This window comes from Lontra canadensis, unplaced genomic scaffold, assembly GCF_010015895.1.
Source record: "Lontra canadensis isolate GAN:19392208 unplaced genomic scaffold, GSC_riverotter_1.0 scaffold4, whole genome shotgun sequence".
Classification (NCBI taxonomy): Eukaryota; Metazoa; Chordata; class Mammalia; order Carnivora; family Mustelidae; genus Lontra; species Lontra canadensis.
The window spans coordinates 2,424,527-2,445,227 of NW_022630998.1; the positions used below are offsets into that span (position 1 = coordinate 2,424,527).

At 46.9% G+C, this 20,701-nt stretch overlaps 1 protein-coding gene across 5 annotated transcripts in view; it reads right to left on the reverse strand.

Annotated features, from left to right (window-relative positions):
* ZNF608 (zinc finger protein 608) overlaps positions 1-20,701 on the reverse strand; it is a 160,667-nt gene that overhangs the window by 11,708 nt on the left and 128,258 nt on the right. The window lies entirely within an intron of this gene.

Genomic DNA, 20,701 nt, shown 5'->3' on the forward strand with positions numbered 1-20,701 from the left:
GTAATCAAGATACTGCTGACAGAAGGAAATGGTTTTTGCCATGTCCTGCTATAAAACACCAACACTCACCTCTTAATTTTTCTATTATTACACATAATTGCTTTCGTTTGGCAAGCAGCCAACAAAAACCAAGCGCCAGTTACCAGTGCTTAAACCAGAAGGTGACTGAAAGGCATCGGCTTTGTTTCCAATTCAACAGTAAAGAATCGTGGTGATTTTGTGTTTAGAAAAAGATTATAGGGGTGCACAAAAATAGGTGTCGAGGGGGATAGCAGGGGGGCCACAGAGTCCAGAGAGCAGACAATCTGCTATGATTTCTCTTTCCTACTCCTCCCCTCTCTGGCTCTGTGAGACAAGCATCAGCCAGGGTATGGTATCTGTTTCACTGTTTGGTCTTGTTTCATATTAAGGACTCCGAAAATAGCCGTCTTAAGAAAATAAATGTGCACAATAGGTTTGCTCTTGGGGTTATCTTTAGAATCAACTTTAGAAAGCATTTGCCACAGAGGATTAGAAAAAAATCTCAAAACCAACACACTTGTTTCCTGCAAGCCATTCTGCTTTTCCCAACTGCTTTGCAGGCAGACAATTTAATTTAGCACTGCATCTGTGAATTACTAAACTTAAGTGCACTTAGTATACCAAATGTCACAGGAAAACAAAATAGAACATCCTCTTTATTTCTCTAGAGGACAAGCACCGTATATTTTTTTTAATCACTCGTTAAAAACGTACAATAAAAGAACCTAGATCCTGAGACATACCTAAAATATTAGGGTAAATAAATGAAACACTTAAGTGAGGCTTTGTTTTGTTTTCTGTACCTACAATCCATTCTATCTCCGAAGCACCAAGGGACAGTCCTCAAGGTCTGCTTCTAGTTGGCTTGCTCCCTCGCTCACTGCCATTTTGAATTGTACAGAAAGCCTGTATTGCACTCCTTTACAGTATGAGACAACTCACAAGGTAAGACTAATTTCCTCGGGAACATTTTCACAGCAGGTAAAAATATTTGAATGGTTGGAACTCAGTAGTGGTGAAGGGAGGATTTCTTTCAAAAGTCTCCGAAAGAGATTTAAAAAATGCTTTCCCATATGGTCTCTGTTGCTATTAGGTGACAGCTGAATTTACTCACTGTAGCGATGGGGGGAGGTGGGGAGGTGGAAGGGGGACGGGAATGAAGCAAAGCAAGCATTTCCTCAAATCACGGTTGATTCCATTCTAATTCCCTGGGGGAAAAAAATTTTTTTTAACCACTGAATATAAAAATTCATACTGAGATGAGAATCAATGGTAATTAGGCATTTGGTCAAAATTTGCACAAGACAGAACAATTGGAGGAAAGGATTCTTTATGAGCACATCCCTCCAGGAAAAGGGAGGCGGTGGGAGGGGAGGCGAAGGGGAAGACCGAACTGGTTTTCTCATCATGTGCTCTCTGGGGCCCTGTGTGTGGTGTCAAAGACCTTTGCAGCTGCTTAAAATTCTTTAGCATGTCAGCTATATTTACAGTGCAGGAATATATCTGTATTGCCAGAAGGTTACCGCATTTTAGCTTTAGACGCAATAGGCTGAATCACTGCGTTCCAGAGTCCCTGATGTAGCACAAATGTATAATTAAAATTGCTTGAAAGGAAACATGAAAGAAACAACAAACCCTCCATTCTTGCAGTAATAAAATTAAAAACAGGAAAAGTCTGCACAGACACTTAACATTTGTCTGCAGTGAAAGGCTTTTGTTATTGCTTTTCCCCTAAGGGTTTCGCGTTTCCAGCAAACGCGGGCCGCGGATTGGCCGGCGCCTGCTGGGAACGCGCGCGTCTGATTGGCTGGGCCGAGGGCGGCCGCCCGGGAGCCGCGAGGCGGCGGCCGGGGATAAAGGCGCTGGGCGGAGGGCAGGGGCCGCGGTGGCGCTCGGGGCGCCGAGCACGCCTGCCTGCGCCCCCCGGGACCTGGTCGGCGGTTCCCCAGCCAGGACCCCGGGGGCACCGTGGGGACCCCCAAGCGGCAGCAGCTGCCGTGGGACTACCGCGGCCAGCTGTCGCAAAGGCTGAGCCCACACTGCGGCTTGCACAGAGTGAAACCATTCCCACGGCCGGAGGCTGTTTCTAGAAGCCACGCCGGCACACCTCGTGGGGAAGCACTAGCGAGAGTGCTAGGATCGTCGTTACCGGCCGGCCCTGGGGGCCATGGCGGTTGGGGGAGGGGGGTGGGGAATCCCGGTCAAGCCCATTCTCAACCTCAAAAGGGCCTCCATGCGCCAGCCTCATTTTCCTGGAAGCCCTCGGTATCTGAAATGCTCAAAACAAATGCTTTGCTCCCGGGGAGATTTTGAAGAGTCTCCATCAAGCGGGGCTAATTAAATACGTGTGCCTGTGTCTATTTTTCTTTCTGCCACAGAGGATGTCTCTCTGCCTAGCATTCACGTGCGAGTGTACACACGCACATGTTTACACGGCCAAACTGGAAAGAAGGCTTAAGGAATGCTTCTTGTATAAATTACAAAGTGTACTGTTAATTTGTAAGAAAGTCTGCGTGTAGACACCCCCCCCCCCATTGTGAGGGGCCAAGTGGGAAGGTGGTGTTTCAGCTCTCAGACATGCAAATGGTTTGTCGGTTTCTTGCTTAAGTCTCAACAGCTTGGGTACTTGGTAACCCATGGGCATGTAAAGCGGACTCTTCTTTCGAAATAACCAAAATGAAAATCAGTCCTTTTAAAGTTCTACTTCGAATTTCATAAATCTGGGCACAGTTGTAGTTCTCATTTATCTTACATACACTGGAAATAAATATACATGTATGCCCAACAGAGCTGATATTTCTTTTAATGCACATTTATTCTTCCAAATGCCTTGCCTGGGACCCAGGTGCTGGGGACACTCTACAACCAGCCTCCTTCATCTTCACATTCTCCAGTATCCTTTGAGTTTTACTGTCCTCCTTTCCTACCCAGGACAACGGTCTTTGTCAAAGTTCTAATAATGCCTGCCCCTCAATGTTTTATATCTGAGAAAGATCTGAAGATCACTACCAATGAAGTATGAATGCAGCTAAAGACAGCAATGGATAGTTTGAGTGTGCTCACCGCACAGGGTTTTCATATTTTTTTAATGCTTTGTCTTGGATACTGATACAGAATCCAAGCTATGGCCCCCTAAAGTATGTACTATCTACAGGACACTTAGAAGAACGTGCTCCGCCCTCTATAACCTAAGCCTGTTACCTCTGCAAGCCCAAAGAGCCCTGACGTCTCCTAAGAATTCCAGTCACAGGGTTCTAACTCTAATGTGCTCTTGTCAATACTTAGCAGTGAGGTGCTCCCAGAGAGATGATCGGGCAGGCCCACGGACCATTTACTGTGCATCTTCAGAGTATACATTAGGTACTTATTTGGTGCTATGGAATCAGCCATGGTCTAGCCAGACCTCCATCCAAACTCCATTCTGCAAGAGCTTACAAACTTACCATAAACCCAACACAGGCACACCCTGTCACCCAGAAAGGGAAGGAGAGCTTATGGGTGACCTATACCTAGAGAACAGTTCCCTTAATCCGTCACATTAAACTAGACCCTGGATAAGATGTTCCTAGGACTTACCCTGCCTACAGTCCCTGCTCAGAGGGTTGTCTTAGGATGGTTCCAACAAAGGGCGCCTAAGCTGAAGCAGCCAAACAGGGACTTATTTTGGGAAATGGAATTTGTCACAAGGAAAGGTGATAACATAAGTAGAAATCTCAAGGTCACAAGGTACTAGAGGCTGAGAGGTCGACAGTGGGCCAGAGCCCCAAGGATACAAGAGCTAGGACATGAGGAAGCCAATGGGCACAAGGCCCTCAGTACCGGTGTGTATGTGTCCCTTCTTCCTCCTCTTCATCAGTGACAGGGGCTCACCAAGCACCCAGGACTGCCCCATTACTCTCCAGCCATCTTGTTAAAAAGTCTTTCCTGGTTCTCAATTTAAATCTGTCTTTGACTCCCTTGCTCCCAGAGGTGCATTCTGATAACCAGCAGGGAAAGTCTACCCACTGTCCCGTGGACAGCCATTCACCCAGGCAAGGACAACAACCACCGCAACATTCTCACCTCCAGCACCCCCCCCCCCCCCGCCAGCCTAAAGGAGTTTCTTCTGCAAGCACCATTTACATCACAATTTTAATCCCTCTAAGACGTTCTAGTCCAAATCTCCAAGGAAAGCTCCTAATGAATTAGCACCAAAGAGGGACAAAGTCCAATGTTCCCTCTTCTCTGAATGTTCTCCACTCCCACGCTGACAGTGTACGCCACCGAAACACAGGCACCCCCTCCTGAGGCCCCCACAGCACTTCCCTTCACGGCCCTCTGACCAACGGATGCTCACCAGAATCCATGCTTGCCTCTGAGTCCACAGCTAGACCCTTCTTAGCCTCCCACCCAGTTAAATGCAGGTGGTGGCTCACTCAGGTCTATGACAGCTAAGTGAGAGACTGGATGCGCCACTCACAGGCCTGGCCCACAACTATCCCCAGTGCATGTCCTTTTCACTTCTTTCTCTTTCTGGCTGGCTGGCACGGAGACTGCAGTGACCTTGAAGGCCACCGACGGATGGCAGGGTCTCCTTCATCTGGGACCCTGAATGACAAGGGAAACCCACCAAAGGAATACCAAACTCACTCCATCAGGGAAGCAGCAGATAAACTCCTCCCATGTTTGAACGCTGAGAGACTGTCTTAACCTAATACTCTGTCCCTCCCATGCTGCCATTTCTTAGAGACAGAGGATGCCTCTCCCTCAACCAGAAGACAGGAGCAGTGCCTACACCTGCCCCACCTGTGATCACAGTGCCCGGTGCACACACAGAGCGAGCGCACTTGACCCCTGGGAACTCTGACACGGTGACAGAAGGGAATCTAGATCTGAAGACTTCTTTTCACCATTCTTTGTCAATAAGCATAATCTCCCAGAGCGCAGAGATGACAGAAATTTTCTGTGGAGAGACTGTATTCCAAAGATGTGATAAATATGGTGTATGAATTACTGCTTCTTCTATTCGTGAAGATGTTTCCTCAAGAACTGGGCAATTGCCTGATTTCCCAGCGGATCTAACTCTGTTTGTATTACAGTTTAAAGAGTGTTCCAGAGTCTTTAAAGTGCCTCGTCTCTGGGACAGAAGTCTCTGCCAAGTGTTGCAAATGCCGAATTTGGAATCACGTCGGGTTTTTTTTTTTTTCTTTCTTTCTTTCTTTTTGGACTCCTATTCAGACTACCACATCTGGATGGACTTGGCGTGCACTCAAGCAGCAAACAGAAACCTCACTCCAGTAACACCAAAATGTAACCCTGTTATGCCACAAACCTTTTTTTTTTTTTTGAAGTGTACACATTTCTTTCCTTTTATATATTTTTTCTAGTGGAAACATTAGTGACAATAAAAGGCCACAATATGCTGGTTTCATGCACCCAGGATGAAGTTCATACATTTCAAGTATCCTATTACCCTACATTTTTATACAATATGACCATTGTACAAGGTATGATTTATCATCACTCCTTCATACTCTAACCCCCTCCCCTCCCACACCTTACTGTTGTGGTTTTGCTGTAACCAACGCTGGGACTTGCTTAAAAAGGTTGAGTGTTGTATAGTACACTTGTTCAATTTTCCTGGCTTTACAGCATCTAACCTTCGGAGAGATCTTTCTTCAAAGGACAGTTGGGTTTCTAACTCTTTGGGGCAAATGTTTCACTGGCAACGAAGGCTGCCAATGAAATCCCCCACAGCCAGAATGCAGAGGAACTTGCCTATTTCCCTATGCCAAGTATCTCTGGAGCACGAGGATAAGAAAAGTGTCATCACGTGACCAGAAAATGCAGTATTTTTTTTTTTTTTTTAAAGAGCTCTACTGCTGAGCTGAATGTTTGAAGAGTCACTTTAACCACATCCTGTAATCAAACCATCTGGAACACAGTGCTGCGATTAGTCACCCTGAACATTGGGCTTTATCTGAACAAATAGCGTATGGCAATGGAGCTTGGGAGATAGGGCAGCACTAACAAAGAGGAGTGTAATGAAACACTTTATGCCCTAGTGTGCCACCACCCCACTCATAAACCCCAGACACACTCTGCTCTGGTGTTAATGTACTACTTTATGAAAGCACAGTGAGCTTAAAGATTAAAGGACTGACGGGCTAAAAATTGCTGGTTTGGATAGATGTTCCCTGTTGGCGGCTGGACGATGTTGGCACCATTCTATCTACGTTAATTATAAGCTCTCAGACGACAATTCAGCATTTCTTTTAGGGTTCACTGTTATTTTCAGGGCATCGGGAACAAGGTTCATTTATGGGAGGATCGTTAATGATTCTTGATTGGCCAGAAGTTCATCTGAACACCGAGACACTGCTTTTTGGTTCCTCCAAACCCTACCCATCAATCTCAAGGAAAAAAAAAAATCCACATGAAATCCAAGCAAATTGACTAAGCCAACACCAGAGAGCAAAAGGCAATGGCAGAATGATGTTCTAATCTCCATTTTAAAAGACGGTATTCTTCCTAGACTGAGCTTATCTCTTTCAAAAGTACATTTGATCACTGGGATACCATCTATGGAAATCTTATTAAAAAAAAAAAAAAAAAAACAAAACCTGAAAGGCTTCCCCCCCACCCCCAACTACCTTGAATAAGCTCTAAGAGGGGAGGGGGGGGAAACACAGCTAAAGAAACCTTGTTTCCCCATGGGCCTTATGGTTTAATACACAAAAGAACACACAGCTACTTCCATCACTGTCACCTCCCCCGCAGCCTTTGTTCTGAGGCCTGATGAGCTGTATTGATCTGGGAAAATCATTGAGCTTCTTGGAAAACTAGACTCTCGCTTATTCACTGCCATCTATTTCTTTCCCATGAAGACAGGTGGCCAATACGCAGTTGACTGGTCAGCTAAAAGAGGCTCTTGCTGCTTTTCTTCTCTCGCTTCCCTAGTAACATTACCCTTTCCCACTTCTAGAAAACACAATGGCCTGTTAAAAAGTCTTGTGGGGAAGAAGAGGGAGCAGAAATCAGGCTTTTGTAAGGCACCTCCGGGAACGCTCTGCTGCTGTCCCTGACATTTGCATGGGAGCCTGCTTGGGTCTGTGGCTGGTGACAGGATTTTCACTGACCAAGTGTTACCCTAGTGGAAGCGTTAGTGAAAACTTCGACAGCCTAAGACAGAACTTTCAAAAATCAGATCCAAACAGATCACTAGAACTTAATGTTAATTTCAGAAAGAGATGCTTTCCTTTAAAAAAAAAAAAAAAATCAGTACATAAGTTTCAGTAAGTTTCATCATTGTAAGACGTCCTAAGAGTCATTACGGATATATCAGGGAACAAAGAGCATAACGGGAAAAAAAAAAAAAAAATCATGGGGACATCTTGACAAAGCAACTTCAAACATGACGAGAACAAAAATCACTTGATTTTAAGTTAGGCAGACATATGCACACTAAGGAAACATTACCTTTGATGGCTACTTGTGAAACAAAGAGATAATGCAACCACTCACACCACAATATTGCTTAGGGGTCAGGAGGCCCCCCAACCTGGGGACAGACAAGAGGACAAGTTTCAGGGAATACAGGGCAGGGGGAACCAACCCCCAAGCTTGCTCCGACAGGGCAGCAAGTGACACGGAGGGAGGCTGCATGCCTCCCCAAGGGGAGGCTCTCCATCCTGTGCTCTATCAAGGCTCAGCCATCACACAGGAAAATGAGGTGATACGCTCCAGGAAAAGAAAAAAGATGAAGGGAGGGGAGCAGAGAGAAGGGAGAAAGGACAGAAAAAAAAAAAAAAAAAAAAAAACACAACACAGTCTTGAGACATTTGGAAGAATTTCAATGCACAGAGTAACCCTGTGCACATACAGAGTCTATGCATGTAGGTACACACTCGTATAAAGAGGTTTCACTTCTTGTCTTTGATCAAACTATCCAGTAAGTAATGCCTTGCGGCAGGCTGACACAGACACATGCTACCAAACCACACTGATTTCTGGTGCAAAGTTCCAAGCCCGAATTTTCTCCTGCTCCTCTGCATTCATAGCTCTATAAGTGGGTGAGTATCGATAAATGATTTCTAGTTCCTCAAACCCTCTTTTTTAATAATTTTTTTTTAAATTTATTTGACAGAGATCACAAGTAGGCAGAGAGGCAGGCAGAGAGACAGAAGTAAGCAGGCTCCCCACGGAGCAGAGAGCCCCATGTGGGGCTCAATCCCATGACCCTGGGAGCATGACCTGAGCTGAAGGCAGAGGCTTTAACCCACTGAGCCACCCGGGTGCCCCAAACCCTCTGTTTTTTTAAGGTACCAACTGGAATAGAAGGGTTTCTCATTCCCTCTCCTCCCTATCTTCATGGGGAGACCAGGGTTCAGTGCCAACTATAGGAGAACGGACTCATCCTCCTCCCTCAGGTCTCCCAATCTTTAATTATTAGCTCATTAGGAGATCACTTTTTTTCTTCCTTAATATAAAAGCACTCACAAGTTGGGGAAAGGTATCTAGTAAGTACTTACTGAAGCAGGCTTACTCTGAGCCACAATCACGATTCGGTTCTTACTCTGGGACCTCCTAGCATGTTCCTAACACACATCCATGTGTTATTTTAGGAGGCAGCAGAGTATAAGGGGCCCAGGCCCACAGCACATAACCAGGATCCCCACCCCCAACCCCACCCCCTGCCCCCAGAACGGAAGGGACACAGCCTCAACACAACTCCACGTTCAGACCCGCCTGCCACGGAAGATGAGCAGCTGAGAGAAGGCAGGCCTTTGGCTTCCCGCACTCAGTATTAACCACGGCATCTTTTCCGCTTACAACCCCTACAGCCAGGATCTCTACGATGTCATCAGTCCAACTTCAAAAACAGGTAAAGAGAAAACAGGCACAAAACCCCTGGCTCCATGCCAAGGCCCCTAGAAGAGAGCATTTTGAGGCCAAAGGCGGGAAGAAGGGTGTGAGATGCTATGAATTTGGAAAGCCGCTTACGAGATATCTGCAGAGAGAGATGCAGAGAGAAGTCTGTTTCTGGCTTCCCCCCTCCTGCCAACCCAAGGCAAGAGCAGGGGAGGGAGCAAAAGGCAGGGGTGCTAACCCATCACTGGGATGAATGAAATTTCAAGATGCCAGGGACATAAAACCTATGAATGAACTAACGCCTATACTTTGGGGGAAGGGGAGCAGACTCAGGGAAAAAATGAAGAGGGAGGGATCTTCCTCCTCTCCTTGCTCACAGACCTCTTGAGCATCCATGGAGGTGGGTGATGAGCAGAGTTTCAGGTTTCAGTGCTAGTGAACTGCTCGTCAAAATACGGATAATCCCAGGACAGATTATAGGACTGCGTTTTCCAGTCATTTCTTACCCTCCCTGGGTCCTTGAGATACAGGGAGACAGTGGGAACCAATTGACAATTATGCTCACATCAAAAAGCTGCTACTGATGCGTGCATCTCACTGGGACCCAAGAGCCTGGCTTCATATAAATTATGATGCTTTTTTGAAAGTCAGAGCGCTTATTTGCTTTTGTGCCAGCTCTGGGCCCTTTTCATCTCCAGCTCTCCCTGGCCCAGGAGAGCACACATTCCTACAGCTCTGCTGGCCACCAGCTGGGTCCTCCATAAATCATAAATCCTCTGAACAAGCCATTCTTTACAAAGACCAACAGCATTTACTGGAGATGATCACTCTGCTATTATTCCACTTGCTGAAATTTAAAACAGCAATTTACAACAGCAGCTGAAGACCGGGGAACTCTGTGTGAGTGTGTGTGTGTGTGTGTGTGTGTGTGTGTGTGTGTGGTGTCCGTCCGTCCCCAGCAAGGCTCTGCATGTATAGGACATGCAGAGGCACACATTTTATGTGTCACCTAAAAGTCAGCAACTCTGCCAATCTAAAAAGGAAACAAGGGAGTGCCTCTCAGAGGAACCAGAGTCAGCACCCTCAAAATTAAAGGCAATGGGGTGAATGAGGTCGGTGTCGTTGGTAAATCTCCCTATTCTCACCCGGAGGCAGCTGAGCCCTGTGGGCAGCGTGGGAGGGACCTCCCACACTCCCATAGTGAGGCCACACCATGGTGGCTCGGTTCAGAATGTAATAAGGAAAGCCGAAAGAATTAACTCCAATCAAGCTCAGCCTGCAGCCAATTTCTGAAGACTGGGAGGAAGACAGATGAGAGTGTCTGGTAATCCTATGCAGCATCCCAAGCGCCTGAGAAGATGGTCTCTGGAGACAGACCCACCTGGCCCCCCGGCCCGCTCTGCAGCTGGGGCTTCACCCTTAACGAAGCCTCTCTGCCCCTCAGTTTTCTCATCTGTAAAACAGGGACAATACGGATGCCAGGTAAGGTATGGTTTCTGTAAAGCATCAAACACAGGGGCGTGGGCACCAAAGAGCTGTATGGCAAACAGACTCAGGCTTCCTCATCGTGAAACTCCCCTGGAACCCACGTCACAGCTGGAAACGGAGGAAGACCCCAAAATACAAGGAGTTGCACACTGAGAAAATCAGCTGGCAGCCGGCCTCACTGCGCTTCTGGCAGGTAAAGCACCCTCCGACGGGGCCGCCGGCCAAATTATCCCGGATTCCCCGGGACCGGGCTGTTGGACACACAGTACCACGATATCGTAAGCACATCTCACGAGCTGCAAATTCCAACAGGAGGGACTTAGGTTCTTCCTACGCCTGGCCCCAACTGCAACCACCAGGAAGGTCTCCTTTCTGGCATACCCACTGTGGCAAGCCCGTATCCCCACCTCCTCCTCCTCACCACTCTGGACATGCAGTTCTAAATCCCTGCGGGCTCCTCTAGGGACGAGGGGTTCGGGGACCGCACATCCGGTCCGCAGGAACAGGAACTGAATGCCTGGCATCTGTCTCGGCAACAAAAGGCAAAATTAAAGGTCCCCGGGACCTTGCCGAGAGATGAGCCCCTGCAGCAGGGCTCTGGGGAGGCAGAGAGCATTAAAGGCAAACTCATACTTCCAATTACCATCTGAACAGACTAGATGTCTCGACAATGGTCCGAGGCCCCCTCCCCCCGCCCCCTTCCGAAGTCCCTATCTTTTCACCGAGGAAAAAAGCCCAGCAGAGTTACAAGTATTTCAATAATGTGCTTAGAGACCAGCTCTTTTCTGTAAACAAGCCTAATGAAGCGTGACTAATAGTGCTCTCTGAGAGCAGAGCAAGGGAAAAGGGCCTTTGTTAGCACTTACTGGAGCAAGTCATCGTTTTGCTGGAGCAGAACAAAACTTAGCTGGTTATTGATTGACCAGCCTCGCTTGGTGTCACCCCGTTGCTGCCCGTTTCTGCAAACTGTGTGTATAATACATGTACGTAGACGCAGAGATTTCATTCACACACACACACACACACACACACGGTCACGTGCAGCCACCAAGCTAACTTGGGGTGACACTGCCCTGCAGAAGGGATCAAGTCTTCAAGGCTCTGCTGATACTCCCGTCTCTTCAGGTCTTTGATAGCACCTAACACTGCTCTCCCACCAGCTGTCCGTACTGGGAAGCTCAGTTTCAGGACCTGTGTATACCGACGCTCCCCATGGATGCTTACTGAAGTCACTATGATTTAATCTGACCTACGTATTACATCTGAGGGGTGATTTAGTTTGGTTTTTTTAATAAATGCCAAAGGGCTGGTGTTTCTTTCCCCTTGTTTTACTTCTCAATTCTGAAACTCCTGAAATCTGGCTCAGCGTGTCTACTAAATACGCCTTCTGGGATGGCTCTTGTCCTCTTCTGCAATGAGAGCGTGTCTTAAATGTTACTAACACTGTTAGCAGGGAGATCCAAAGCTGACCTGGACTTCTCTTCGGAACACACAGGAATTCGAGTCAAGACGTGGCCTTCCTTGGCGACTCGAAGCACAAAATTTCCGTATAAATTATTGACTGCACTCTGGCCTCATCTGAAACATTAGCCCTGCAGGCTGATAAGTTCTGACCCCAGGTGGCACAACCACCCACTCCAAAGAGGCTGGAACATTAGTGCTTTGCACTGGGGACTGAGGCGTGAGAGCCCATCCATCAGGCTCCCGACAGCTTTCACAGCCTCTGAGCATTAGGCCCAAGTCAACCTCTGAGATGCCTATTGTTTGCATGAGCCTCTTCTTCTCTGGTCTGATGAAGTTAGGGTTAAGTTCAAGGCTTCGGGAGAGAGAAAGGCTATTGTTAGTAACTCAGTCTTTATTGACTCTGACCTGCAGGGCAGCCAGCGGGAAGTCTCTTCCAGAAAGTAATGCACTGTTAATTGGTGCTCATCATCACGGTGTGTTTTATACACCTCTTCCCAAGGAGAGAAGACCTGACTAAACATTTCAGCATCTTTCCCAGCTTGCCTTGTAATTCTCTCAAGATCTATACACACACACACACCAGACAAAAATCTGATTTGTACCCATCATGGTCCTTGGGTTGCTACATTGAATACCAATGTGAACACGGAATGCTGGGCTGGACAATGGGAACATTTGGGAGTTAGCAGAGGGAGGATTAACTTTTTTTTTTTTTTTTTTAAGGCAAATATCTGTGGGGAAGAGTCCATAGGGCAGAAGAGCGCCTGCTGGAGAGATGAGGTAGAGATACCGTATTTCCTACCAAGGTCCTCTGCCTGAAATAACTAAAGACCTTCTTCCACTGAAACTGGTAGCTGGGCGTGCTAGGGTCCAGCCACCCCCTGCATGGCGAGAGCAGGGACCATGCACAGGGGCCCATGGGCTTCGTGTGAGGAATACAGCACTCTGAAGGGCTGCAGAGTGGCTGGGTCCAAAGGCTTTCTGGTTTCCTTTGAAAGAAACACCAAACCATTCTCTTTTCTTACCCAAACAGGCCTCCCAGGGGGTGGCCTGGCAGAGGTGAGTCATCAGAGCACCTCGTCTGCTTCTCTGCGGGCCCGGGCAGCAGGTGACCGGATAGGACAGCCCCACAGCAAAGGACCCACAACACTTGTTGAAAGTACTGAACAAGTGTCTTTACAAAACTGAACTCTTTGAAGGAAAGATCACATGGTGACTTTTCGGAAGTCCTAGTTTGTGGAAACAAGGGAAAAAAACACAAAAACCAAATGGCTTAGTTTCTCACTGAGCTTTCTTTGCTTAAGAAATTTTCAACCATGGGAAGCCTTGGTGGCTCAGTGGGTTAAGCCTCTGCCTTCAGCTCAGGTCATGATCTCAGGGTCCTGGGATGGAGCCCCGCATTGGACTCCCCGCTCAGCAGGGAGCCTGCTTCTGTCTCTGCCCCTCTCCCTGCTTGTACACGTGCACTCTCTCTCTCTGACAAATAAACAGATAAAATCTTTAAAAATAACAAATACATTTTTTAGCCACAAAATCCTAGCACATTTAGCCAAGAGACTGATTACGCTGTTTTATTTATTACGTCCCCATATCTAAATTAGTACCTATAAATTAATACATACTTTCCCCAAATGACTGACTAGAAAGCCATTTTCCAATTAAACCCTGCTCCACTTGTGGGTTTGACAGTATACTAACTCCAAGATATATGAATGTAATACTCGATCTGATCAGCTTTCTGAAAAGATGGTGGGCAAGAAAGCAAACCATGCTTTCAGTCCTGATAAAGTGTCTCGCTGCAAAGGACTACATTTTCTGGTTTCCTTCAGTTCAACTCAACTTGAATAGTATGGAAAATCAGAAATTCCTAATTCACTAGGAACACACCGCCAGAGCAGATTAAACTCATAAATGTCATGTGCTATCAAGGCCAAAAAAAAAAAAAGTTGAGTGGACTCTTCAGGACAAAAGTGAACATGTAGCCTGTTCTTAGAGAAAAAGAACTTCCTTGGCTATTCCTACTTCGTAACAGCCCAGAAATGAGTTCGGAAAGGACGCAGAGAAAACCACCCAGTATTCAAGCAACTAAGTGCCGTACATAAAGACTTATCCTTACAAAGGGTAAGTCTCAAGTCAGTGAAGATGGAGAGAGTGAGAGAGCACAGACAGGGAAGAAGGGCAGAAGGACAGAGAGAAGCAGACTCTGAGCAGGGAGCCTGATGCGGGGCTCGATCCCAGACCCCAGGATCATGACCTGAGCCAACTGAGCCACCCACGTGCTCCTGAGAGCATGATTTCCTGTAGGCCACAAGAGTGTTTTGTTTGACACAGATGATCTCACTCTCAGCACCTGTCAGGTTCCTGATGATTACTATTTTACTGATGAGCAAAGTAATTCCAAGATGGCTTAACCGGCGGACTTGCCCAGGGTTGGAAAGTCAGAGATGTGAACACAGGCAGTCTGACTTCTGATACCATGCTCCAAAAAGCGTTGCGTAAGGTTACCTAAACCTAACTTTATAAGTAACACAATTTCATGAAGGCACCGTATGTGTGTGGATGTGAGCCCCTGGGGTAAGCAAGGCCACCTAGGTGAAAACCAGTGGAGTGCTTGGAGTTACGTGCCATGGATGGGCACACACCTCTTCCTAGCATCACCTTCAGACACCTCATGTTGGAAGCTTGGAACAGACCATGGTTGAGAATATACACCACAGAAAACAGCAAACGCTACCAACCAGGGTTTGTGAGTCCTCCACTCCAAAACTGGGTGTTAATTTACCAGCGCAGGGGCACCTGGATGGCTCAATGGGTTAAGCCACTGCCTTTGGCTCAGGTTATGATCTCAGGGTTCTGGGATCGAGTCCCACATTGGGCTCCTTGCTTGGCAGGGAGCCTGCTTCTCTCTCTGCTTGTACGTGCTCTCTCTCTCTCTCTCTGACAAATAAATAAAATCTTAGAATTTTTTTTTTTTTTTTTTTTTACCAGCACACCAATGGCTACCTTAATTTGTGGAAATGCTATTCTTCTTTCCCATAATGCGACATGTGAGACAAAACAGGGGTCTGGGGAAAGCAGGGAACCTGGAATCCCTTCCATATCTATGTTTCACTCCTTAGAAAGGATCTGAAACACGAAAACGGAGGGCTCATTCTAGAATTCACCACGGACTACAGTTCTGACTTATCATTTTTGCTGTCGTTTCAAGGGAGTCACAATTCACAATCCCAGACCTCTCCCTTCCATTTAAGCACTCACACCTAACTCCTAGGTGTGGCTCTTCTGACTCCCACTAAAATTCCTGGCTCCATCCCTTCCTCTTCATCTGGACCACTGTCCACACTCAGGCCTCGGTTACCTTTCCAAGGCCACCCTCACGACACCTCAAAGTGACGTTCAGTGTACCGTGCACACAACAGGTTACTTCAGGCTTCACGCTTTCCTACTACCTTCTGCAGGGAGAACCGGGCCTGCCTTTATGCACTGGAGTCTGAGGCCGGGGGCACAGAGCTCTGGGAAGCCCTGAAAATGCCTGACCGCTCCTGTGGGTATTTCTACTGCAGGACGTACGTGATGTTCAGGAAGCTGAATTTTTATCTGCCAACCTCTAGAGGAGACTCAGCACTGTCTCTCACTCAGAGTGCCCTGCAAAGAGCAGGTGCTCAATAAATGTCTTTCTTTCTTCTTTTTTAAAGACAGATGAAATATTGAAATGAACAAAGTGTAAAAGAGTCCCTGCGTTATTATCATGACACAAATCCAAAGGCCCAAGTGAAATTGCGACGGTGACGATCTGTCACCTGATTCCGATCCCTCCCAAGCGAGGAGCCCATCTCAATCGATTCTTGCCATTTTCAAAATAACCGGTAATAATATGAATGCGAACCATTTGGTTTTGAGTTATCTTCTATTTTTTATTGGAAAATTTTTTTTAAAGATTTTATTTATTTATTTGACAGAGAGAAAGATCACAAGTAGGCAGAGAGGCAGACAGAGAGAGAGGAAGGGAAGCAGGCTCCCTGCTGAGCAGAGAGCCCGACGCGGGGCTCGATCCCAGGACCCTGAGACCACGACCTGAGCCGAAGGCAGAGGCTTAACCCGCTGAGCCACCCAGGCGCCCCTTTATTGGAAATTTTTGTGAAGTAAGTGCTCTTACGAGGTAAAGAAACCCGGAACCTTCCTCAAGGATTTCAAAAGCCATCTACTTTTATCGAACTATTACGAAAGCAACTGATGAGGTCCATTTGTCGCTCACCTGATGCCAGAAGCTCCAAAATGAGACCATAACCGCCCAGCCACGGTAGATGCGGACCACTGGCCTCTCCCACTGCTGCTTACAATTTAATGAACAGTCACATCCCACAAATCTCCTCCCAATGCGCCACCAGGTGGAGATTCTCCCAGAGTCTGGGGCCCCAAAGACAGATCTGTCATTGCTTAAATAAATTTTACAGATGTACTAGATAAAGGCAATAAAGAAAACAGAGCTTTTATAAAACAAAGTTGACAGAGCAGAAAGCTATCTCTCCATAATGGGTGCGTCCGCGGGTGTGTCCCGCGCCGTGTGTGTGTGTGTGTGTGTGTGTGTGTGTGTGTGTACCAAAGGGAGATAGACAATGAAGGTTAGGAAGCATGAAATGACAGCCTTCTTTGCCTTTCAGGGGACGTAAATTTTATTTGCTGAGTGTAAATCTTCAAGCCATGGTTTTTCATCTGCATGTGTGATCACCAGAAATTGATTTCAAGGAGATAGAAAATTATTTCACGGATTGCTCTGCAACGCAGATCCCACGTTACGCGTTCGTGACGATGAACGAGGGAAAACTCTGGTGAGGTTCTAAGCAGTGTCTTTCCCGTTGTGATCCTTGCCAGTGTGGATTATTCCGCCTGCCTTCTGGGGACCATGCGGCTGGAAGCGGTGCTGGGACTGGGAACCAGTACTAACTGGAAGCCGGCATTACCAGAAGCGTGCACGTGTGTCACTGGTCCTTAGCACGTGGCCTGTGACTTTTAATAGGGCCTCTCTGGTGCCAGACACAGAACTGTCTTTGCCACCGTGCTTTTCGGTATCTCATCTCTCCCCATAAAACAAATAGATTAGTTTACTTAGAAAGCATCAGATCTTCAGGCTATTAGGCTCCTAATCCAGGGGAAAGACAGAAGGAGGACACTATTTCAATAGAGTTGCCTTTACGATGTAGTCAAGAGGCACTTTTTTTTTTTTTTTCTCCCAGAAGACTACTAACTTGTTTTGACTTGTTTCTTCACAACTCAAATGATCCAAGTCTATATCGGAGAGCTGCATGAATCTTTTTTTTTAAGACTTTACTTATTTTTTTGACAGAAAGAGAGAGCGCGAGAACAAGCAAGGGGAGCGGCAAAGGGAGAAGCAGGCTCCCTGATGAGCAGGGAGCCCAACATGGGACTTAATCACAGTACCCTGGGATCATGACCTGAGCTGAAGGCAGATGCCTAACTGAATGAGCCACCCAGGCGTCCCATGTCATATGCGTTTTTGGTTTTTTTTTTAAGATTTTATTTATTTGACAGACAGAGATCACAAGTAGGCAGAGAGGCAGGCAGAGAGAGAGAGAGGAGGAAGCAGGCTCCCCGCTAAGCAGAGAGCCCCATGTGGGGCTCGATCCCAGGACCTTGGGATCATGACCTGAGCCGAAGGCAGAGGCTTTAACCCACTGAGCCACCCAGGTGCCCCCATATGTGTTTTAATCTGTACAACAAACTGCAGTGCTTCATGTTTAATTCCAGTGAATTATGTTAGCCTAGTTTTACATTAAGGCATTCGTTTACAAAGAAACTTGGTAAATATGTGTAAGTCACAGTTTGCATGTAAATATTCCACAAAGTAAAACAAAAAGACACATAAAAATTTTTTTAAATAGTCATGCTTTAAGAAAAACAAAAACAAAAATAAAACAAACAAAAAAACTGGGCCATAGCAGCAACCGTGTAAACGCTGGCCATTCATACACGGGTAAATACGGTTAATACAGATGCAGCGTGTGTCCTCTGGAACAGGAGATTATAAAGATGCAAATTTCCACTCACTTATTATAAATTAGCAATTCAATTGAAAGCAAAAATGAAATGCCTGATCCCTGAATGCATGAGGTACAGAGGATCAATCCTTCAAAATAACTTCTACTTAAAATGCACTTATAACTGCAGTCATTACACGAAGGAAATAGAAGAAAGAAATCTACGAAGATGGGGCTGGGGAGGATGCAATAAATATTTTTCATAGAGCATTTACACACGAAGCATGGTTCCCAATCACGTCTTCCTGTTGTTTACATTCTAGGTGACCCCAGAGGAAAGCTGCTCCGGACCAGCAGGGAAACTGGGCTCCCAGGGGGAGGAGGGTTTGTTCACTGCAGATCCCAAGACATGGCCCCTGTCTGACCACAGCTCCCTTCTCCCCTCACGTCGCCTTTGTTGGAAGGACCTGCAGTCCAGATACCTGTTAGCTTGATGTGGCTGTCAGAAAGCAGGCCCATGACAGTGTTAACTCACTGCGGAAGAATACCTACTAGTAGGAGGGTCTGCCCATCTTGTAAGGCTGGAATCCCAAATTACAGAGAACATGTTGGCGGGCTAATGAAGAGCATTCCTCTCTTTGCCTCGAAGAAATACTGCAACACTGGGAGTGGGTATGTGTGTCCACTGAGAAGTGCATGGAGTGCTGTGTGTTAGGCACTATTTGAAATGTCTTTCTAACACCCCAGTGAGGAGGGTACTCTATTCTCCCTGTTTTACAAATGATGGGCTGATGCATAAAAGGCAGTGAGTTACATCCCAAGGTCACAAGGACAGGAAGCTGTGACCCTACAGAGGAACCCAAGGGACCTGGCTCCAGTCTGTGAGTTACCCAGTGTCCCCATGTAGAAGCCACCAGAGCATACACAGCTGGCCCTCACTGCAAGGAATTCTCCTCTTGCACTAATCAGTCAGGGCGCCAAATTTAAATGACAAGGTACACAACTGACACAATAAACTTCATCATATCATGTCCCGAGTTCTCTCCAAAACAAATCATGTTATTTTCAAGCACAAAAGAATCTTGGCAATCACTTATGCAAAACTTCCTCTCTTCAGGAAGAAGTAACCCAGGCCCGGAGATTAAATGGTGGATCCCAGGTCCCCTGACTAGGGAGAAGAGAGCCAAAAGTACAGCTAGGTCTCTCCCTTTCTTCTCTTCCAGGGATCCTAGGGGCCCAGAGAGCAGCACCCAGCATAAGGTATGTAGCAACTGGGATGGCAGTTGTGATGGGCTCTCAAGGCTTCTCCAGCGGGTAAGAGGTTCCTTTAAAGCTGAGGCCCTTGAGGGAGCCCTAGGGCCATTGCAGAATTTTGCTGCAGTGAGACTAACACACACCCAACTGATAAAAAGTGGCTCTGGAGAAGTGGGGGTGGGGTGGGGGGGGTGGGGGGGTGGTCAAGAAAAGGCTTCTTTGGTCTGGATAAGGAAGGAGTCAGAGCTCCAAGCAATAGCCAAGGTCCTGTGGTAGGTAACACATGCACCAGGGACTCATCTTTTCATTTAATCAATCCTAAACTGCCTGGCCTAATTAGGAAGGCAGCTCAAGAGGAGTGTCTCAAATTTATGCCACAGAAAAGGATTAAAAAGAATAAGAAGACTCCTTGTTGCTGCAAAGGCCAGAGTGGTAAAACACAATTCACTCAGTGCCACATTTAGTGCACTCAGGAGGAGGACGAGAGAAATCAGATAAAGCTCTACCCATTTGCCTTCAGTGAACCTGACCACAGGCTTCCTGGGATAGCGCCCTGCTAAGGAGAGAGGTCACAAGTGCCAGAGAAGTCTTCTGACTCCTACACGTTTCCCAGTCCCCTCCCCCACTATTGCCACCAACACCCACCGCCTGCCAGCAAACTGCCAATGGAGCACATCTCTGCACGGTGGGAAGTCACGGGACAAAATAAGATCTAAACTCGTACCGAGAGCCTCTCATACTTGCTTCATTCTATCACAAAGCTCAAAAAGTAGCTGCTGACTCAGCCTGTAAGGCAGGGGGCTGCCTCCCCAGGCGTTCGCTGTCTTTGCTTTGGAAGAGGAGGTGTTCTCAGAACGGCAGTGGGTCATCACAGCCCTCTGGCGGGGTGGACAGGGTCCACGGCCAAGGGGCCTGGCAGGAGGGAGTGGGTCATGAGCAATACTCAATCCAAATGCAGCATTACTGACAGCAAAAATCCACGGGCCTCGAGGCTCTGGCGTTTTCTACATGTTAAGAATCAGGATGCCATTTTTGAAAATAGGTTTCCAGATGTGGGTTCCTGGCTGAACTACAGAGAAATCTGTGAATCTCTTCTCTCACTCAAACACACACACTCACACACACACACACACACACACACACACACACACACACAGGGGCACACACACACAGACCCCTAGAAGATGGCACATATGGGTTTCAAACCCAGGCTTATCCAACGCTAATGTTTTCCCAAACTCCCTGGGTGATAAAAAATCCTCTTGAGTGCTTATTAAAAATACTGATTCTTAGCTCTCCTCCAAACATCTAAGGTGATTCTTATCAGAGCAACGAGGCTCACGGACTTGAAAGGAAAATACGCACCACACAAAGTAAGATATACATAAACTATGTGGAGTTTTTCAAGGACAGAAATGGGGGGGTGGGGGGAGGATTTAGATTAATGACTTTCCAACATTCTGGGGGATGGGGCTGCAGGTGGTGATAGGAATATTTGGCGATTCCTTTAGGAAAAGTCACCAAGGAGCCTGGAGTGACACGGAGAACTTTTCATCTGCCTGAACCCTTGGACAGTAGTATTAATACAACAGCTTAACTTGGTTTAAAGAAAGAATTATTCCACCACC